Raw genomic sequence first — 22,967 nt, forward strand, 5'->3', positions numbered from 1 at the left:
CCCACCCCCCAGAGTTAAAACTTTGATGAGATGAGTGTTTGCGCATTCTCCTCTTTAGGGATGTGGGGGGAGCAATCAACAAAGTCTTTTGTCCACTGAAGTTTCACAATGGCTTGTCTGGTGTCTATGGGCCTTCTTTTGCTGCATAGGAGATGACACCTCTGTTGGTAAACTAGAATTTCACACTTGGTAAAGCTTCTCTCCTGACTGGGGAGATTTCCAGTTTTAAAGCAAAAAGTTTTTGTAGTTACCAACCAAACAGTTAAGTATTACCTTATAACACGGGGTACAGATGTTATAAGTGAGATTAATATTTGCAGCATCCTACAAACAATTTATAAAGTTTAAACACTACACACATTCTTATAACTCTACTATCTACTTTAACAAGACTAACACACAGGTGAGCCAGACTAGTTTCCAGCTATACATCTGTCAATGTTCAGTGAGGCCTAGGAGCCTGGGCATGAGCTGGCAGCTGGTCTGCCAGTGTAACACCTGCAACCCTGGATTGGTAAGCGGGAAATCATTCTGGAGGTGGAAAATCCAGAGTGAGGGGCGTTGTCATGCAAGTGAGTAGAGCCATTAATTGTTTCCTGCTATGCAGGAGTGTGACTCTTGGCCATGTGCAGGACATAGCGGATGGATTTGCAGCTGTTGGGTTCCCAAACTGTGGTGGAGCAATAGACAGTAGGTATATCCTGATTTTGCCACTAGCGCACGTTTCTCACAGAGCACATCAACAGAAAGGGCTACTTTTGTCTTTTGTTATGCAAGTATGCAAGCATACTTTTGTTATGCAAGCACTGGTGGATCACCAGAGACACCTCACCCATTTCAATATGAGCTGGTCAGAGAAGGTGCATGATACTCTTATCTGTAAGAATACAGTACTGTTCTGAACACAGCAAACAGATATTCTTTCCCAACCAGCATTTACCATTGGCAATATTGAATATGAAATGGCAATAGTGGATTCTGAGGACCCAGCCTACCTCTTGTTCCCCTGGACCATGAAGCCGTACACTGTCCACCTTGACAATACCAAGGAAAGATTCAACTACTGGCTCAGCAGGTGCACAATGACAGTTGAATGAGTTTTTAGTAGACTGAAGGGACACTAGTGGTGTTTACTAACTAGATTGGATCTCAGTGGAAAATAATATCCCAATGGTTAAGGCTGCCTGTGGATAATATCTGTGGGGAGAAAAGGGGAAAGCTGCTACCAGAATGGAGGGGCTGCATGCCGACTTTGAAAAACCAGTCACAAGGGCTATTAAAAGAGCTCAGCATAGAGCTATACAGCTGAGAGAAGCTTTGAAAGAGCATTTTAATGGGCAGCCACAATGGTGTTCTCTGGGTCTGGAGCTGATTCCTGTCATACCCCTTTGCCTGTATCCCCCATGTAATTTGTCTGTAGCTGTCCATATTTCTATGGCTGGTTCATAGATGTGCTTGCACAGCCTCTTCTCCTCACAGGCCGAGGAGATCCAGCACCTCTTGTCTCCTCCAGGCAGGAGCACGTCTAGTGCCTGAAGCCAGCACAGTCAGTTGGGCAGTGCACACAACAAGGGATCACTGCTAGATGTGCTAGCCAAGGTGGGCAACCAAGAAAAGGCATTTCAAAAATATATGGGTGGGGCTTAAAATGGGGATGGTTTCTGGTCTCCATGATTCCAGAGCAGTGGAATTCACAATTGTTACCCGACTGGTCACTTTCACAGGGAATGGGACATTGTGGCACAGCCGCTGGAAGACTGTTAGGGTAGACCCAGGTCGCACTGTGTCTACATTCGCAATGTGACCTCAGTAGGTCGATCATGGCTTCATACCATTCGGGGAGGTGGTTTTACTGTTTTGCTATAATGGGCTGCTTACTTTAGATGGAGATAGTTTTCACTGTAGACACATGCAAAAACAAGTTGTTGCAAGGTGATTTACATCAGCCTAACATTGTGGTGTGGGCCAGGCCTTAGTTCAGTTTTGAATGATTTAAGGCCTGATCCTGCAAATATTTATGCACACACTTGGGTAGCCTCATTTAGCTCAGTAGGCTTACTCACATGCATTCTGTTAAGTGTATGTGTTAGCTGCTTGTAGCATTGGTGATCTGCTGTCTATAGCTTCTGTGTAAGTTTCTACTGTTATTGCCTTTTACATCGACTCCTTTGGGATTTGAGGGTTTGATCTATTTGAGCTCAGTACTTTTAATTGAGGGCATGGGGGCAACCAATCTACTGCTTAAACAAACATTGTATCCTATGTTGGAGAGCAGAAGTCAAATAATGTGGTTAAAGACAGGCTCCCAAAAGAAGGAGGAGGAGGAGGGAAGAACACTGTGGTATGTTAGTAAATGTGCCCAATTAAGAGACAGGCACAAGGGATCGATACCAAGAATAAACTGGAACATTTTACTCTTGTAAACCATTTATCTGTACCTAGGAGCTCTCATGCTCACTGTAAATTGCATATTTCTGGTTATATCTGATTGCTTACTTCGCTGAGAGAAAAAAAATAAAGATTTTTAGGCAAATTAAGCCCTGGTGTAAACAGGAGTAGCTACACTGACTGCAGTGGTATAATCCCTTCCCTATACCAGGATTGAAGTTGGCCCCTTTACCGTCTAACAAATCAGTTCTAAGACCCTGTACTGAATTCCTGCAACAAGGAAAGAGGAAGACGTTCTTTGTCTACATAAGAATATTGTACTAATGTAGCTAAATTATTTTAGAAACTGACTCACTTTAAATCAGTGCAACCCCCGTACATGGGGGCTTTTATTTCAGTTTAAGTGTCTTAAATCGATTTAGCTTAAGACGGTAAGGAATCAATTTAAGCTAACTTAATATAACACAGTCTTAACCCAAAATGAAAGCAAGGGGGGTTGCATTGATTTTACCCAAGTACGTTTCTAAAACGATTTACTTAAATCAAATCAATTGTGTAGACAAGGCCATAAAGTGAAGAGGTATTTTTTTAGCTACATCAGTGGGTTTCCACTGTGTGTATCTGAAGGGATTGAGTTGGACTATTCCTCTCAATGAATACAAGAGTGTAGTGTCTGTACAGCTATCTAACTGAAGGTATTTCTAAAGGGCTTATTGTTGTGGTAGCCAAGCGCTGCACAGCAATTAGAGCACTGAGCATGCCCCAAAGGGCAGTTCTTATGGCAATGTTTTCAGTTTTCTTCCTTTCCTGGTGTGCATACCTTGTGCTGTGGGTTGCTACTGGGTTTGGTGATACGTTGCTAATTTAAAATTCTGTCTTTTTCTCTAAAGCACCCAAGGAATAAGTGCTTAAACCAATTCACACAACCAGTGATCTGTGCATGGAGCTGTGTTGCTGGGTGTGGGATAACTGTGCTGGTGACGTTTTAGATTAATATCACTGCTGCATGATGGCAGCTGTCAGGTTTGCAATAGTATGTCTACATCTGGCCTGCTATGTCCTCCTTTCCTTTCTTTTCTGTGGCTTGTTTTTCTTTCCTCTTTGCTTTGGTTCCCTGTCTCTGAGTTGAAAACTACTATTTTGTTATGCTTAATGTGCCATTTTTCTCCTTACTGTAATTTTTTCATTCATACTGTAAACATATTTAACAAAATCCCTCTCTCTTCTAAGTATTCAAAATAAGGCTGCAGAGTCCTTTACTCCTAGTGAAACTGTTGGTAATTGATTAATTATGGCCCAATCCAACAAATGCTGCTATTAGTGTTTGCAAGATTGAGCTTTTAGAACTTTTAATTGTATTTTTCTCTGTCCTTTGTTCTGCCGTATTTCTTTGCTGCATAATAAATTCTACGACTAATAGAGGAAGTAACTTCTTATGTACTGTGACTGGGCAAGGCCAGATGGCAACAGTAAAGTAGTGAGGAACAGGTATGTTAGCCCCAGGCTAAACAAATCCCTGGTACCATGGTAACCAAATGGCAGTTGTTCAAGGTTAATCAAGACACCAGGGGCCAATTAAGATCCTTCTAGAAAGCAGTGGAGATAGCTAGGTTGATTGGGACACCTGAAGCCAATCAAAGGCTGGCTGGAACTAGTTAAAAGCCTCCCAGTTAGTCAGTGAGGTGTGTGTGTCAGGAGCTGTAGGAGGATGCTGTGCTGTTGGAGGAACTAAGCAATACAAATCTGTATCTGATATAAGGAAGGAGGCCCTAAGGTAATGGTGAAGGAGATATTGAGAGGAGGCTGCTGTGGGGAAGTGGCCCAGGGAATCGTACATGTCCTATTTCCAAAAAGTCAGCTACCATAGCTGCTAATATTAGGGTCCCTGGCCTGGAGTAGAGGGTGGGCCTGGGCTCCCCACTCCTTTCCCTGGTTAATCATGGAGACTGGGAGATAACAGAGACTGTGCAAGGGAGGATTGCTTCTCCTCACCTCCCTTGCTGGCTTATGATGAAAATGGCTCAGTAAGCTGTGACCCTTGCCTCTTGAGAGAGAAGGGCTATGTGGAGGGTCACACTGAGCCTCTGAGGCTCATGTAATCTGCCAGGAAATTTGGGACCCATGGAGACAAGGACAGAGCTTTGTTACAGTACCAATCTGAACACACGCATTCAACTAATGAAGTAAATTCTCTTCCACTTTGCCTCACGAGCTTAGTGCTCTATACACCCTCCTTTTTTGGTATGGTGCTTCCAGTAGTGATCCTCAAAGTATTCAAATCAAAGGACAATATGTGCCTTTTTTTTCTTTATTAGAGGGTTTCCCAGTAGCGGGTAATGATATACAACCAGAGTGGCTCCATAACAAAAATGAATGGCGTGGTCAAAGCCATGCACAATAGTTAACCAACAGATATGTTAGTGTAGCACTTAATTTCTCCACTGCGGGATGGAACTTTTGCCAGTTTTGTGGATTGTTCTAGTAAAGGATAAAGTGCTGAAGTGCACAGGTACAGTGGGGTTGAATTAAAGCTACTCTAACATCCCCAGGCTCAGTTGTAACACTATTTTAACTTTTTGTTGTCTAATTTCCCCTTGAGTCTTTTCATTTCATCACTCTCTTCATTAGTTTCTGTTTTTCTTAGAAACAACCAGAGGTCCTTTGGCATTCTTTACATACCTCTAGGTAGCTCTGTGACCCTGCCAGTGCCCCTTAAAGTGAATTGTAAAATGCTAGTGCACAAAGCCTGTGAACAATAATTACTTTCAAAACTCAGCATGTAGTCCTCAAATGATTAAATGGGCTTATTCTAATACGAAAGCTAGGGATAAATCCTGGCAAACTATTGGAAATGGGTCTAATGAGTCTCCCAACTCTGCCACGTACCAAATTCATGTTAATGGTGTCTTATTGTGCATCCATATGCTGGATGTCAGAACAGAAAACTTAATACAATTAGTACCTACTCCATTTTGCAATAATATGCATTGGAGTCTGTAAACATTGCTAGTTAGAGAGCGTATGTCTATTAATATACAGAACACAACCCAAGGTCCAATACTCACGTCTCCTTTCAACAGAACTTGCTGGGCTGCCTTTCTGTAGGTTTATAGGGGAGCAAGAATTGGGATGGCCATCCTTGCTGATGTGCTCCAGCAACAGCATGGGAATGTATGGAATTTCTCCAGAATGTGAATAGCCAGCTGTATTTTTCCCTATATGCTTAACTTTTTTTTAATTAATGCCATTTTTCTAAATAAAAATACATCAAGCTATCTAAATCACTTTGACATTTGAAAACTCAAATATGTAAACAAAATAATAATCTTAGCAAATTTTACAGTAATTACTTCAGAACCTTCCAAATGGCAACCCCTCTTACCCAGACTGCAGCATGTACGGTGTGCCACATTTTAGTCAATTTACCCTTGGAGTTCCTGCTGTGAGGAGCACAGAGCAGCACTGCACCAGAGAGAGGAAATATCCCTCACTGTATCCTGTCTTTAACAGTTTCTACAGAGCCCACATAGAGATGAAAGATTCTCATCCCATACAAACTGCGAAGGAATGGGAGGGATTGGAGAAGGGATTTGTCTGGCACAGACATTTTCAGCAGAGAAAGAAATTCTACCCAACAACAGTAGTGCTCTGGGACTTGGCTTAGTGGTCCAAAATATTTAGTCTTGCTGGAGCAACAGGATCAAATCTGGGCAAGGTTTATTTAGCCCTTCATCCATCCTCAAGGTAGATAAAGCGAATCTTATGTTTACTGTCCAAACACCAGACAAGACATTACAGCTGAAGTCCTGTCTGCAATGTGTGACTGTTAAAGCATAGGGGTTGTCACTGTATAAACTTTGCCCTTCTTCTATGCTGTTATGTAGCACCAGGAGTCATGCTTGGGTTCCTTGTTCCACCACAAAAGGCACTGCAGTTCAGTAGTGCTGGATTTATAATATAATTGTGGTGATGTAACATTTATATATTGCTTCATAAGTTCATAGATTTGTATTGCACTATCCAGGCAGAATAAAGGCATTTCTGTCCCAAGTAGTTAGTCTAACCACCCAGAATGACAGGGTACTTCAGTGTGTGCCAACCTTTCTAAGTACTGGAGTAGTCTCGCTGAAGTCATTGGGATTACTGATGTATTTAAGTACCTTGCTGAATCAGGTTGCAGTACAGTGTGACATGATGAAGGGAGAGACTACAACAGAGAAGGAAGTGTGAACTCAGTAAATCCTGTTCACATCAGCAGGATAGCTGTTGTCAGTACTGGTTGTGAGTGAGGGCAGGTATCATGTCCGCAATACGGTGGGTATTCTGATTGGCAGAAACAGGGTATGGATCACTCGATAAATTGCGCTGTTCTGTTCATTCCTGAAGCATCCGGCATAGGCCATTGTCAGAAGACAGGGTACTGTCTAGGTGGACCATTAGTCTGATCTAGTATGGCCATTCTAATGTTCTTATGTTAATATAGTTTAAAACAAATAAATTGCTTTGTTTCATACAAAAACATTTTTCCATTAGCCATATTGTTAATCTCATCTTAGCTGCTAAACATGCAAAAAGAAAGTGCTAAACAAGAATGGGGGAGATGAAGGGAGAACATTAAAAAGGGGTACTAATTATTATAATCTAGGTTTTGTGTATAACCTTACTCAATGAATTTGAGTTTACCTTTTTGAGTTTTAAAGCAAAATGAGGGAGTGGTGAGCTCACTTGAAGCAATCCCACTTCCCCTCCCTGGTCTCAAACATCAGCAAACTAAAACAAATGAAAAAAGAAAAGTAGGACTTGTGGCACCTTAGAGACTAACAATTTATTTGAGCATAAGCTTTCGTGAGCTACAGCTCACTTGTAACAAAGACTAACACAGCTGCTACTCTAAAACAAATGAGTTTTGCCCACTTCTCAGGCCAGTCAGTGGGCTGCTGTGTGATACACTAAGACCACATTACTTGTCACCAGAAATATGTGATACTGAAACTTGACATGGCACTGCTGATGCTAAGTTAGCTCCAAAATAAGCTCCTCTTCTGTCTCTTTCATGTAAACTACTGTGCTATCTTTTGAATATCAAAGTATTCTAATTTACATCTCTCTTTGGTGCCAGGCAGGCATTATATTGGTGATCATACTTTTTTCCAAGGGCAAAGGAGGAGTGGCAGAGACAGCATCTTCCTGTTACTGATAGAAACATTAAAGATGTTTCCTCCATGCATGAAGAATTCAGGGAAATCAAGTCACTCCAGAAGTGACCTATATTTAGAAGTTTGATTATGACTGAACGTTGTACATAACAGGGAGGAAAGGAAGAGTAGAAAAAACTGCAACCCCATCAAAAGATCATTTAGGCATTTCAAAATTAGCTGGGGACTAATCAGGTTAGCTGAGATGAAGATCAGAATGGGGATGGTCCCTTAGAGTGTCCCCAATACAAAATATAATTAGACAATCTATTTATAATTTCTCATGTGAATTACACGTGGTGCATCCGTTGGGGAAGGAGAAGAGGTACACTGGTGATGTGAAATTCCATTTCCTGGGACACTTCACTTTTGATTCAGTTTATACCCCCTTTTAGATTTTGATTGAATTTTGCCTAATATAGTGGCAGTTGGATTGCTTGTGTCCTTTATTTTAAAAAGTATTTGTGTATATGACCCATCAATGTGTAAGTGTGGGGGGAAACAATGAAGACCCAGAACTTTTAATGAAGTCCAAATTAATAATAGCTAAATTAATGTGAATAACAACTCTGCAAACCAATACAGCCTCCAACCCACTCCTGGGGAAAGTTCTTCCCCTTCTCTTGACATGCGTAGCATGTCCCTGTAACCTGGATTGCTTTATACTCACTGGGCACCCAAATGGGTTTGTAGGTATAGCCATCTTGTCTTCAGTCAACCAAATGCACATTCCACCATAATCCTGTAACTGTTCAGTATGTAATTAAACTGTCACCTGCCAGGTGCTCTGCAATCAGGGTACAGTTTCATGAGCCAGAACCTGCATAATCAGCAAGTAGTCTCCTTTCTGGTTGACACATCCATGCGTACCTTGTTGCGGGGTGGACAATGGGCATGTGTGGGTCATCAATAGTCCTAACACAATTCAGAAGCCCTCTTCTCTCAAAGCCAGCTTTATTTTGAGGACATTAACAACCTTCACCACCTGTGGGTAAACTACAGCAATAATTGCCTCACAAACTTCCAACACCACAGCACCAACAGCTGATTTGCCATCATGAAACTAGTTAGCTACTGACCTGTAGTAGTCTGGGGTAGAAAGTTTCCACAGTGCAATAGCAACCTGCTTCTGGACCTGTCTGGCCTCCCTCTTCTGGGTGTCCGGGCTTTTGGATCAGAGAGGGTATATCCTTTCTGGAATCCCATCTACATCAGAAACCTGCAAAGAAACAAGTGATACCCCTCACAGACTGTCTTTGATATGGATGCTGTTAACTTGTGCGCTGGCTAGCAGGGATGTTGGCTGATGCTAGAGGCATGGTGATGAAAGTCTGTTGTCTTAGGTGGCCAAGTGAGAGTACTAGATTTTTTTAAAAAAAAAAGTGCCCCAAGGGCAGAGGTTGGCAGGCTACAAGAAAAACTCTGCTCACTTCATTTGTGTTTGCAAAAAATGTCACTAGAGACTCTTCAAAAGTTATTGTGCTTTTTTGGAAGAGGTGGCACATTAGCTGTACTCTCTAGGGCTCTAGATCAGTGGCTCTCAGCTAGAGGTCTGGGGACCCCTGGGGGGGCCATGAGCAGATTTCAAGGGCTCCACCAAAATAAACCAGAGAGCAGGGCCGGTGTTTGGACTCTCTGGATCCCAGGACAGAAAGCCAAAGCGCAAGCCCAGCCATGTGAGGTGGAAGCCAAACCCTGAACAACAGCCTTTGCAGGGCCTCCTGTGGCATGGGGTCCCAGGCAGGTGCCCTGCTTGCTACCCCATAAAGCTGGCCCCGGCTTTTAAGATAGTGAATATGCAGAAAAACAGTTGTTGTGACACATGTGGGCTGAGGAATTTTAATAGCATCTTGGGGGCCTTAGGAGGAAAAAGGTTGAGAACCCTTGCTTTAGATGGTGTGGGCCTGGGTCAAATACAATAGATCTAATTCTTCTCTCTCACACTCGTGTAAATGAGGAGTAACAATTTTGTCAAATAAACTAAGTGATTGTGGAGGGAAGAGAGTCATTCTCTGGTGCAGAGTGCACTGAGATAGGGAAATCAAGAACTTTTCAAGGCCTCAAACTTCATTTCTTCTCAATCTCCTTTTCCAAACAGAACATTTCAAGAGGCAGAAGTTCGGCCTGCAAAGAACAGGACTACCATGTACTAATGTCACAAAAATTTCACTAATGTCACTCTTTGGCTCCGATACCTCTTTGGCAATGGCTTTTCTGTTCATTTGTCAGTTTTGTTTTGTTTCCTGAAGAGTTTTAGTGCACGGCTCAGGAGACCAAGACAGCTTTTGTTAAAAACATAATCTAACTTTCCAATGGTAGATAATTAATAATGGGGAGAGAGAGGACACATCAGAAGTACCACATCTGGATGACAGGAGCAGTAAATCTAAGATGTTTTTGCCACAAAAAAACGAGCTAGAAGCAACGGTGTCACTAGAGTACAAGTGGCACTAGATGGGATTAGAGTATAACAAAAGTGATCCGGTCTGGCCCCTGAGTAGCTTCTGTTATGTCTAAATAATAAAGAAGAAAAAAGCAACAGCCAGAAACAGTGTATCAAAAACCTGTGACACTGTCACAGAAACAACAGCAGATAGGGCTACGGCACAGCAGCAGCAGGCAGGGTTGCCAACCCTCCAGGATTGGCCTGGCATCTCCAAGAATTAAAGATTAATCTTTAAAGACTGTCATGTGATGAAATCTCCAGGAATACGTCCAACCAAAATTGGCAACCCTAGTAGCAGGAACCAAGCCAAGGCCTTATTCCAGCATCACTGCTCACATAACATGTTACACTAAACGCTCCAACACAAGTGCCTCCTGTGATGGCCTCAGTGATATGGTATTAAAACCTCCCAGAGCGAGCAGACCCTTGAGTGGCAGCAGCTGAAACTGCTGTAGAAGTCAGAGGTAGTTACATAAATTAGACTCTGAGTCAGTGTAGTCCCTCCACATGCAACAGAGAACAGCAAATTCCCAGAGAGATGTGGTCGTATTTTTTCATTCAGACACACCATTATGGCCTGCAGAAATGGTTGGTCCCAGATGGCAGACAGCCGTGGTGTGTGTCTTGTGGTGAAAAGAATGCAAAAAAGTTCTAGGAGACAGCTAGACTGAGGGTGGGGGAAGGTGTTTTAAGACAGTGACAGCAAAGTCGGCACCAATGTTTTTGAGTGATGGGATGGGTAAAGGTGGACGTCACTGCAAGTAAACCCTTCAGGCTAGTTCTAACTGACCATCCCCATATTCCCCAATGATTGTAATGGTTTTGCACAACTTGTAAAACCACGTGGAATTTAATCCTTAATTTTTAAGGCCCAGATTGTGAACATTGACTTCAATGCAGCTTCCCTGGTGAACAAATACTTTGTGTGAGTATGGAGTTCACAATCTGGCCTAAAGCTACAGGCTAATGTATCATAATGTAATGGTGTTAGGGTAACTTCTTGAGATTTATGGCAAAATGTCAGGCTGTCAACAAGTAACTACAGAACAATTTAAAAGTGACTGTAAAAATAGAAGCCTCTTATCATTCCCTGTTCTATTCAGAGTCAGATCTGCTGACGTTGCAGACTAGAAGTAAGTAGTAATAAAACTTTATTAGTCCTGCAGAGCCAAAACAGTGAGGAGAGTGAATTGGGTTATCATCTGGGTCAGACATCACCAGCAAATTGGCTAATTCCCAGATGCTGAATTATCTATTACAAGTAGTGATGCAATGAGCCTAAAAAACCAAATCAGGTATAGAAAATCAAGCTGTGAATTTCTGTGGCTGGAAGTTCAAAAAATATCTTTTAAATTTGACCTGGTGTCACTATGACAGAATAAATGTGGAACCCCATGTTGCCAGTTTTACAAAGTTACCTTCCAGAGTAGATGTGCATGAAAATAAGGGAGTTTTAATAAGGGCACTTCAGGTTCTTGTTATAGGGTTTTCCCCCTTTTTTTCTGCAGATGTTTTAAAGTTCTACGGTTGTTGGCTTTTTGTAGTTTTATCTTTATTTTCACTCATTTTAAAATCCAGTACTGTCAAATCCTGTTCACCTCATTTGCATAAAGCTCCTATTGCAGATAATGGGGATTTTGCATCGGTGATCATTTTGTTAATATACTAGCTTACCCTAATACTACCTAATACTTGGGCCCTTTGGACACTACCACAATATAAATATTTACTACAGATAATCATGAGCGGAGAAAGTGTGTCACAAGATTAATGGGAGCTGTTCATGAAAAAGTCACATAGGATTTGGTCTGATAAACAGTGGCATTATCATCATTCCCTAGTTAAAGTTACCATTGATAATTTGTGTAATTATTGTACATTCCTTTGTCTTAATATTGATTTTGTATTTCATTTTAATATAATATTTGGTTAAAGTTAGAAATAAGGTCTGGATGCTGTACAGCCTGTCAGATCTAAATTTTACATCAAGGTCCCTGGCTTGATGCCATATGGCCCTGCTTGGTCAAACTGAGGCGCTCCACAGGCAGCGCCCTTCTCCTGCACTTCCAGCACTAGAGGACATCAGTGAGAAACCAGAGGAAGCTCCTACAAGGCTCTAAAATGCCAACACAGCATTTTTATGGATTGAGGCAATACCACACGGGAGATTCTGTGCATCTTCAAAACCTGGGGAATTAGCTCTATGAGCTAATGCATGTTGTCGATATGCATGTTGGTTACAAATATGGAACCTCAATCACGGATCATGTGTGGTGGGGGGAGGAGAGGAAAAACCCAAACAAGGCTCATCTTTATTACTGGTATCAGAAGGAATTTATTGGATTTTGCCATAGTAGCACAATTGGTGCCAAAAACCAGATTAAGAGTAGTTCCAAAGAGGATTAATTCTATTTTAGTAAAGGAACTGAACATTTCAGGTTACAAAACGTTAAATTTAACAATAGTTGAAGGCTAGAATTCCCTTTGTATATATGGATGTGTATAGTGGAGGATGACCAAGTGCTATCAGCAATTCTGTGTTAAAGCAGTAGCTTTGATTTTATGGAGGCTATTTTAATTCCCTTTCACTGGTGACAAAATACATTGTAGGGAATATAGAAATCCTGTGTGATTATCTCTTACTGCACAACAAAGCAGCTGGTACAGCATATATTTTTCAGTTTTATGGTGTGTGTGAAATTATAGCCAAATCATCCATATATAGTGTAAATGAATGAAAACTTAAATAAGATAAATAACTTACTGGGTTTTTTTTCCTCCAGCATTTAATATAACCAAAAGTGGTAGAGGTGTAGCTGTATCTGGCATAGATATAAAAAGATCTTCACGTTAGGATGGTTTGTAATCTTTTCTTCCTCCTTCCTGGTCACACTTTATAACCAGAGACTATCAAAGCTAGCTTTTTTTAAATTTATCTTTAAAGTCAAATGGCCTGTTGCCAACACCTGAGCCGAACAAAATCCAATACATTTATTTTTGCTTAATATTTCAACATAGGTCTGTTCAAAATAATGGTAAATTAGAGTTGTGAAGAGCCCATATGGCCACAAAGTTTGAAGCAAATATAAAAGTGGAGAAAGAAGACACACCACTCCATTAACATTGCTGTAATGGTGTGCATTCACCCCCAGAAGCCCCCTCATGTCAAGATGCAGCATTACAGGAGTTCTGCCTCTCTAGCACCTTCTGGTGGCCTGATTCTGCAGTGGTCTACCACTTCTAAGGCCTAGCCCTCTGGCCAGGTCCGCTCTCAGTCCAGTTCCTTTCTGGGGTTAACAGAAAACAAATTAAATCTCAGCTCAAAATAGGAATCTAAATGTTAAAGTCAAAATATAAACTCTAGTCCTTCATAGAGATCTAAGGCCAATGTTGTCAAGGTTAGACCCCCGACTCAGCCAGGTTACTTGTATTAGGGCAGGGAAAGCAAGCCTTCCCTCTCTAGGTTTCACCCAGAACAGCCCCTACTAGAAGCAGACATGCCAGCCATTTTTATGTGGCCTGCTAGGCTCTGATTTGTCTTTCTGCTTCCAGCCCTTCTAGATGCCAGAGGACAAATTCCCGGCAGCTGATCCTGGGAGGACTGTCTAGGCAACCCCTGGAGGTCTGAAGCAACTGCTCTTCCTTTCCAGCAGGAAACCTTTTCAGGATGCAGCATGGCAAGGCAGCAGGGCCTCTGGCAGGGAGCAACAAATGCCTGGTACACTCCATCACAATTACTTTATCCAGTCCTCTGATAATTGTAAAACTGATGGTATTGGTTCATAGAGTTTAAGGCCAGAATGGACCAATAGATCATCTAGTCTGACCTCCTACATATCACAGACCACCAACACCTGCACACTAAACTCCCAAACTGAAATTAGATTAAACATATTACAGCCCACAGGAAACTAGACTATTATGTGCCTTGGGCAGAGAACAGAAGGGACCAAAATGCACTAATCAATGCCTGAGGCCACAGCGATGTCATGAAACTGATTCAGTGAGAGATTCCCAGGTAATCCCAGAATGGGACCCACACTCCATGCTGCAGAGGAAGCCAAAAAAAAAATTTCCCCCCACGATCACTGCCAATCTGACATAGGGGGAAATTCTTTCCCAGCCCTACATTCAGCATGGGAATCAGATCCTGAACATGTGAGCAAGACCCAGCCAGCTAAACACCTGAGAGAGAGAATATTTGGTGTTGCTTCAGAGCACAGGCTTTCCCCCATCCAGTGTCCCATCTCCGATGCTTCAGAGGAAGGAGGGGGGAAAGACTACACTGGGGAGGAGAGATCCCTTCCTGACCCCCATAGATGACTGGCTGAAGCCTTGAAGAATAAGTTTTAGGAATGTAAGACAAACACGAAGGGACCCCCAAGGCTGCTGAGCCCTGTCCCCTACCATCACAAGCAACCCCATCAAACAATCCCACTCATGAATTGTCCAACTCTCTCTTAAAACTATTTAAGTTTTTTGTCCCCAAACTCCTAATGGGAGGCTGTTCCAGAACCTCACTCCTCTGATGGATAGAAATCTTATAATTTTCTACCTAGATTTGTTCATGGCTAGTTTATACCCATTTGTTCTTGCGGCAGCATTGACCTTTACCTCTTCACCCTCCCTGGTGTTTACCGTCCAATGTTTATAGAGAAAATAATCAGATCCTCTCTGAGCCTTCTTTTTTGCTAGGCTAAACAAGCCAAGGTCTGCCAGTCTCATCTCATAAAATAGGCCCTTCATTCCCTTGATTATGCCAGTAGCTCTTCTCAGCACCTGTTCCAGTCTGAAGTGATCATTTTTTGAACATGGGTGACCAGAACTGTACACAGTATTCCAGATGAGGTCTTACCAGAATCTTATACAGTAGCATTAATACTTGTCTGTCTCTACTGGAAATGTCCCATCCTAGGTATTTGCATTTACTCTTTTTGCAGCTACAGCATATTGCTGGCTCATTATCATCCTATGCTTGACCAGCACACCCAAGTCTTTCTCCTCCTCTGTCATTTACAATTGATGAGCCCCCCGCTTGTAGCAGAAATTTTTATTATTAGACCCTAAAGTGATCCCATTTCTGTTGCTCCAGTCTTCAAGGTCATCCAGATCTTCTGGTATAATACTCTGATCCTCCTCTGTATTGACAACGCCTCCCAACTTTGTATCGTCAGCAAATTTCATTAGCACACTCCTGCTTTTTTGCCAAGGACTTTAATAATAATATTGAATAATATTGCTCCCAAGTCTGATCTGTGAGGAACTCCACTTGTAACCTCCCTCCAGACCAACAGTTCACCCTTCAGTACAACCCATTACCTTCTCCCCTTTAGTTCCTTACCCACTGTGACAGGGTATATATATACCCCTCACTTGCATGGAAGCAGTTAAGCAGCTACTTTAGGCTGAAGTGGCCCCGCCCCTCCTCACCTGGTAATCGTGCCAGGATAGGAGGAGGAATTAAAAGGAGGGAACTTTTACTCCGATTGGGGCCAGCTGGAAGTCCTGGTGTGTGCCTGAAGATGGTGAGGCTGTGCTATCAGAGCAGGCCAGATAGAGGGCTGTGGCTGGCCCCCAGGTGAAATGAAGCTGAACGTTAAAACTGATAATGGAGGTTGGGGGAAAAAGAGAAAGTTGCTTTCAGCTATGAAGGAGAAGAAGCAGGGGATGAGGAATTGTCTCAGACCAGGGGGAAAAAAAACTAGATATTATCAGGATTTGAAGGAGGAGGAATACACAGAATTGAAAAACACAAAGAAGATAAAACCCAAACCCAAATTCTATAATTATCAAATCGGTGATAGAAGATATGAAAATAGGAGATGTTAACCCCCTGAAAATGGGGGTGTCAAGGTTCCTTGACCCACCTGGTGTCCAAGGTAAGTCACTCTGTTTAGGCCTATTTGACACTTCTTAGCCTTAACAGTTAGTCCTGCCTCCCTTATGCGCTCAAGGACTTTTTGTAGATGTTCCAGGTGGTCTGCCCAGGAATCCGAAAATATGGCCACATCGTCAAGGTAGGCGACTGCATATTCTCCTAATCCCGCTAGGAGACCATCTACAAGTCTTTGGAAAGTGGCGGGTGCATTTCGCAGCCCGAAAGGGAGTACATTAAATTCATACAGCCCGAGATGTGTGATGAAGGCTGACCTTTCCTTGGCAGATTCGTCTAGCGGTACCTGCCAGTACCCCTTGGTTAAGTCCAAGGTAGAGATGAACTGGGCCCGTCCCAGTTTCTCTAATAGTTCATCTGTGCGTGGCATGGGATAGTTGTCTGGGCGAGTTATAGCATTTATCTTACGGTAGTCCACGCAAAAACGTATTTCCCCATCTGGTTTGGGAACTAGAACCACTGGAGATGCCCATGCACTTTCAGAGGGGCGGATTACCCCCATCTGTAACATATCCTGGATCTCCCGTTCTATAGCAGTTTTAGCTTGAGGAGACACCCGGTAAGGTTGGACCCTAATTGGGTGAGCATTACCTGTGTCAATGGAGTGGTATGCCCGTTCAGTCAGTCCTGGGGTGGCTGAGAACGTTGGCGCGTAGCTAGTGCACAGCTCCTGGATCTGCTGTCGCTGCATACGCCCAAGGGTCATGGAGAGGTTCACCTCTTCCACACCACCAGCACATTTCCCTTCGTAGTAAACACCTTCAGGCCACTCAGCGTCGTCTCCTCCCTGGGCTGTAAACTGACAAACCTTTAATTCTCTGGAATAAAAGGGCTTTAGAGAATTAATATGGTACACCTTAGGCTTTCGGTTGGAGGTGGGGAATGCTATGAGATAATTAACAGCTCCCAGGCGCTCCTGGACCGTGAATGGCCCTTCCCACGATGCTTCCATTTTATGGGCCTGGAGCGCCCTTAAGACCATGACCTGGTCTCCTACTTTGAAGGAACGCTCTCTGGCATGTTTATCATACCAGGCTTTTTGTTCTTTTTGAGCATCCTGTAAGTTTTCTCTAGCAAGGGCTAAAGAGGTTCGGAGGGTGTTTTGTAGGTTGGTTACAAAGTCCAGAATGTTAGTTCCTGGAGAAGGTGTAAATCCCTCCCATTGCTGCTTCACCAACTGCAATGGCCCCTTAACCTCACGGCCATATACAAGTTCAAATGGGGAAAACCCTAAACTGGGATGTGGTACAGCTCTGTAGGCAAAGAGCAACTGCTGCAACACTAGGTCCCAATCATTGGAGTGCTCATTTACGAATTTACGTATCATGGCCCCCAAAGTTCCATTAAACTTCTCCACCATGCCATTTGTTTGATGATGGTAAGGAGTGGCAACCAAGTGATTTACCCCATGAGCTTCCCAAAGGTTTTTCATAGTTCCTGCCAGAAAATTAGTCCCTGCATCGGTGAGGATGTCGGAGGGCCAACCTACCCTGGCAAAAATGTCTGCTAGTGCCTGGCACACACTTTTAGCCCTGGTGTTGCTTAGAGCTACTGCTTCCGGCCATCGGGTGGCAAAATCCATGAAAGTCAGTATGTACTGCTTTCCTCTGGGTGTCTTTTTCGGAAAAGGACCCAGAATATCCACAGCTACTCGCTGAAATGGAACTTCAATGATGGGGAGTGGCTGGAGAGGGGCTTTGACCTGGTCTTGGGGTTTTCCCACTCTTTGGCACACCTCACAAGACTGGACATAGGTAGAAACATCCTTGCCCATTCCCTCCCAGTGGAATGACCCCCCCAAACGGTCTTTGGTCCTGTTCACCCCAGCATGGCCACTAGGGTGATCATGGGCTAAGCTCAAGAGCTTGGCCCGGTATTTAGTTGGAACTACCAACTGTCTCTGAGGATGCCAGTCTTCCTGGTGTCCACCAGAAAGAGTTTCCTTGTATAAAAGTCCTCTTTCTACAACAAACCTGGATCGATTAGAAGAGCTGAGAGGCGGTGGGTTGCTCCGTGCCGCCGTCCAAGCTCTCTGGAGGCTTTCATCTGCTTCCTGTTCGGTCTGGAACTGTTCCCTTGATGCTGGAGACATCAGTTCCTCATGGGATTGTGGACCTAGGCTTGGTCCCTCTGGAAGCGATATAGGGGATGGAGCTTTTTCTGTTGACTGTGAACCGCTCTCCGCTGGTGCACTATGTTGGGATTCAGGCTCCGGCTGAGCCTCTTGGGTCGGGTTATCGGCTGCTGCCAGTTCAGGTTCGGTGGGGCCCTCTGTTGTTGAGGTTGCAAGTACTGGATTCAGTGCTGACACGGGGTCTGGTGTTGGTTGTTCGGCTGGTTCCGGTTCTGGGACTGGTTCCGTCTGGGTCTCTGGGACTGGATCCACTACTGCTGTTGCAGACATTGGCCTGGGGTCCAGGTCCATCACCTCTGACTGGGTCCTGATAGAAGTTTCCGGAACAGAGCTAGGCCTCACGGCTTGTTTAGCCTGGCTGCGGGTGACCATTCCCACCCTCTTGGCCTGCTTCACATGATTGGCCAAGTCTTCCCCCAACAGCATGGGGATGGGATAATCATCATAGACTGCAAAAGTCCACATTCCTGACCAGCCCTTGTACTGGACAGGCAACTTGGCTGTAGGCAAATTGAAAGAGTTGGACTTGAAGGGTTGAATCGTCACTTGGATCTCTGGGTTGATTAAATTGGGGTCCACTAAGGAAGCATGGATAGCTGACACTTGTGCTCCGGTGTCCCTCCACGCGGTGACCTTCTTCCCACCCACACTCACAGTTTCCCTCCGCTCCAAGGGTATCTGGGAGGTATCTGGGCCTGTGGACCTCTGGTGTGATTCCGGTGCAATGAACTGTAATCTGTTGGGGTTCTTGGGGCAGTTGGCCTTTACATGCCCCAGCTCGTTACACTTAAAACATCGTCCAGCTGACGGGTCACTGGGGCGAGGAGGGTTGCTGGAGAACGGGGTGGTGGGACGATAAGGGGTCTGGAGGGTTCTTTGGGAGGTAGGTGGGGCTTTGGGCGGCCCCCGGTAATAGGGTGTGGTCTGGGGTGGTCCCTTCTGGTCTCCGCTCCAACTGCGACCAGTTTTCTTCTTCTCTGCCACCTCCACCCATCTGGCTCCAATCTCTCCTGCCTCAATTACAGTTTTGGGTTTCCCATCTAGGATGTATCTTTCTATTTCCTCAGGAACACCCTCTAAGAATTGTTCCATTTGCATTAGGAAGGGCAAATTTACTGGAGATTCAACACTTGCTCCTGATATCCAGGCATCCCAATGTTTCACAATGTGGTAGGCATGTCGGGTAAATGACATGTCTGGTTTCCACCTTAGGGCTCTGAACCTCCGACGAGACTGCTCGGGTGTTATCCCCATTCTGACTCTCGCCTTGGATTTAAACAGTTCATACTTGTTCATGTGTTCTTTAGGCATTTCAGCTGCCACCTCAGCTAAGGGTCCACTGAGCTGCGGCCTCAGCTCTACCATGTATTGGTCAGCAGAGATGTTGTACCCATGGCAGGCCCTTTCGAAGTTTTCTAAGAAGGCCTCAGTATCATCACCTGCCTTGTAGGTGGGGAACTTTCTGGGATGGGAAGTGGTACCTGGAGAAGGATTGCTAGGGTTTGTTGGTATATTCTGCTGGGCCTTTATCCTCTCCATCTCCTCCACATGCTTCCTCTCTTTTTCCCTCTCCTCCTCCACATGCTTCCTTGCCTCCATTTCTTGTTCCTTCTTCAGCTGCATGAGTTCTATCTGTCTTTCATGTTCCCTTTGTCTTTCCTCAGCCTGAAATTTGGCTAATTCCAGCTGTAGTCGAGCTGAGGATTTGGTCATTCTAACCTCTCTGTTTTTAACTAACTTTACACCCGAGGTTTAGAAATAAACAAACAAAACTTGGCTGTAAAATTTTGCTGTGCTGGAATAGAATACCTATTCTCTGATAGTGATTGTCAGCCTACAGAAAAAGACAATTCCCTTGTCTCTGCTCTGGGCCCAAATTAAAGCAAAAAACCTCCAACTGCTTGGAAACCTGCTTACCCAGCCCAAAAAAAAGCAAATGGGTAGAACACACACCCCCTATTTACTTTTAGGAAGAAAAGAAAAAAAAAAAACAATGGGTTGGAAGACTGTGAATTTCCCTGCAGGAGTTAAGTACCCTGCCTCCAGGCAAAAAAACCTGCAATTCACAAGATAATCCCCTTTTGTCTCTGCTTGGCCACAAAGCAGAGAGAAACCAAGCTGCTTTCAGTTTCAAAGCTGCTTTCTGGACTTTCTTTCCAAAGAAAAAAAAATTTCCTTTTTAAAATCTGTATTTCTAGTTCAAAAAATCTCAACTGGATCTCAGATGATTTCAGGTTAATCCCACCACTGTGCCACCATGTCAAGGTTCCTCCCCCACTCTGAACTCTAGGGTACAGATGTGGGGACCTGCATGAAAAACCTCCTAAGCTTATCTTTACCAGCTTAGGTCAAAACTTCCCCAAGGTACAAAATATTACACCCGTTATCCTTGGAATGGCCGCTACCACCACCAAACTAATACTGGTTACTGGGGAAGAGCTGTTTGGACGCGTCTTTCCCCCCAAAATACTTCCCCAAAACCTTGCACCCCACTTCCTGGACAAGGTTTGGTAAAAAGCCTCACCAATTTGCCTAGGTGACTACAGACCCAGACCCTTGGATCTTAAGAACAATGAACAATCCTCCCAACACTTGCACCCCCCCCTCTCCTGGGAAATGTTGGATAAAAAGCCTCACCAATTTGCATAGGTGACCACAGACCCAAACCCTTGGATCTGAGAACAATGAAAAAGCATTCAGTTTTTTAAAAGAAGACTTTTAATAAAAAATAGCAGTAAATAGAAATAAAGAAATCCCCCCTGTAAAATCAGGATGGTAGATATCTTACAGGGTAATTAGATTCAAAACATAGAGAACCCCTCTAGGCAAAACCTTAAGTTACAAAAAAAGTACACAGAAAGAAATAGTTATTCTATTCAGCACAATTCTTTTCTCAGCCATTTAAAGAAATCATAATCTAACACATACCTAGCTAGATTACTTACTAAAAGTTCTAAGACTCCATTCCTGTTCTGTCCCTGGCAAGAGCAGCATACAGACAGACTCAGACCCTTTGTCCCTCTCCCTCCTCCCAGCTTTTGAAAGTATCTTGTCTCCTCATTGGTCATTTTGGTCAGGTGCCAGCGAGGTTACCTTTAGCTTCTTAACCCTTTACAGGTGAGAGGAGCTTTCCCCTGGCCAGGAGGGATTTCAAAGGGGTTTACCCTTCCCTTTATATTTATGACAGGGGGCATGGATAAAGCAAAGTGTGGATGATGTAAAAAGAGCCAAAAGAATGCAGGGTGGAGATACATTGATAGAATGTACACATAAAGGAACAAGCTGAAAAACTTCTTAAAACTGTAACCTTAGGGAAAATGAAAGGTACTTGTCAACTGCCTAATCTCCTGCTGGAAGCAAGAGTGCCACTAGGATTGTCTGAGGATGAGATCTAAAATATTTAGGTGAAGATAAAAGTATTGTTTAAATGGCTACTTAGTAGGAAAGAGGGAGAAAAACCATCATCTATGGCTGTATGTATAACACTTTTTTGTTTGAAACTTTTATTATTTTTTCCAAATACAATAAATACACCAGATTCATCATAATATACAAAGTAAATTAAGAGTGTTAGGGTAAGGGGAGGGGAGGAAAGGGGACATATCTACCTTCAGGATCTATGTTAATCACAGACCTCTGAAAATCAGCCCAAATTACTCTGAATTTTTCAGGCATGCCATTCGTTCATTAGTTGCAAGGTCAGCCATACCACTGAGCCAGGCATCAATATTTGGTGGGGATCAACTTTCCCATTTTTGCAGGATGAATTTTTTAGCAATCAAAGCTGCATGTTGGAACCATGCTGCCTTGTTATCAGGAATATATCAAAAAATGAAACTTAGGGGCAACGGCTCCAATATCAAATTGGTCCTTGGGCCTACCTCATACCAGAAATTCTTGATACAGGAGCACTCCCAAAACATATGAGCTAATTAGCCTGGAAGTTGGGTTACAGTATAAAAGCTTAATCCAAGCAATAAATTGCTTACCAAACCCAAATTCTGCTAACACATGAAAAAGGTAATCCCAGGCAATGTGGGCAAAGGCCTTTTCAGGTCATTTCAGCTAAAGAAATGACAGCTAAGGATTTTTTAGAATCTCTCAAAGAGGTAATAATATCAATCAGTTGATGCAAATTAGCTGAACCATGTCTATTACCAAGGAAACCTAACTGCTTTATCTGTATAAAACATATGAGATACCTTTTTATCCAGTTGTATAGCAAGAGATTTAGCTAAAATCTTAGCATCAGAACTTATTAAAGAAATTGGTCTAATTACTACATGATCCCAGCTCTTTCTCAGTGTAGGAATAACTGAAATTGCAGTTTCTCTTATAGCAGGTGGCATAGGCACTGATTCCCATGGAAAAAAATTAGTGGGTGCTTAGCACCCACCAGCAGCCAGGTCCTCCCATCCGCCAGTGGCCTCTCTGATCAACTCCTCTCTCTCCCTCCCTCCCAGTGCCTCCTGCCCGCCGCAATCAGCTGTTCTGTGGTGTTTAGGAGGTGCTAGGAGAGTGGGGGAGAAGCGGGGATGGGGCACACTTGGGCGAGGGGGTGGAACTGGGCGGGAAGAGGCAGGGTGAGGGTGCAGCGGGAGCAGGAAGAGGTGGGGCGGGGTGCGGGCGTGAGGGAAGGGGTGGGGTTGGGACAGGGCCTGGGGCACAGTGGGAGGTTGAGCATCCCTGAGGCCAGGAGAAAGCCAGCACCTGTGGTAGGTGGAAGAGTTTACTTATTCCTGGCCTCATTGAACATATTCAATAATCTAGCTGTTAAAGTTTCTGAGACCTGTTTGTAAAATTCAACTGGGAACCTCTCTGCATCAGGAGTTTTTCCAAACTTCATTTCTCTTATCGCCCGAGTCAGTTCCATGATTTCTAAAGGAGCATCTAAAAGTTTGTTCTGAGAGT

General features: G+C 43.6%; 1 long non-coding RNA gene across 1 annotated transcript in view; it reads right to left on the reverse strand.

The window, feature by feature from the left end:
• Positions 1–22,967, reverse strand: part of LOC125633894 (uncharacterized) — a 128,310-nt gene that overhangs the window by 86,099 nt on the left and 19,244 nt on the right. The window contains exon 2 of the long non-coding RNA XR_007355726.2: positions 8,663–8,802. This is a non-coding gene — a long non-coding RNA (uncharacterized LOC125633894). The remainder of the gene's footprint in view (positions 1–8,662; positions 8,803–22,967) is intronic.

This window comes from Caretta caretta, chromosome 3, assembly GCF_965140235.1.
Source record: "Caretta caretta isolate rCarCar2 chromosome 3, rCarCar1.hap1, whole genome shotgun sequence".
NCBI classification, from domain to species: domain Eukaryota; kingdom Metazoa; phylum Chordata; order Testudines; family Cheloniidae; genus Caretta; species Caretta caretta.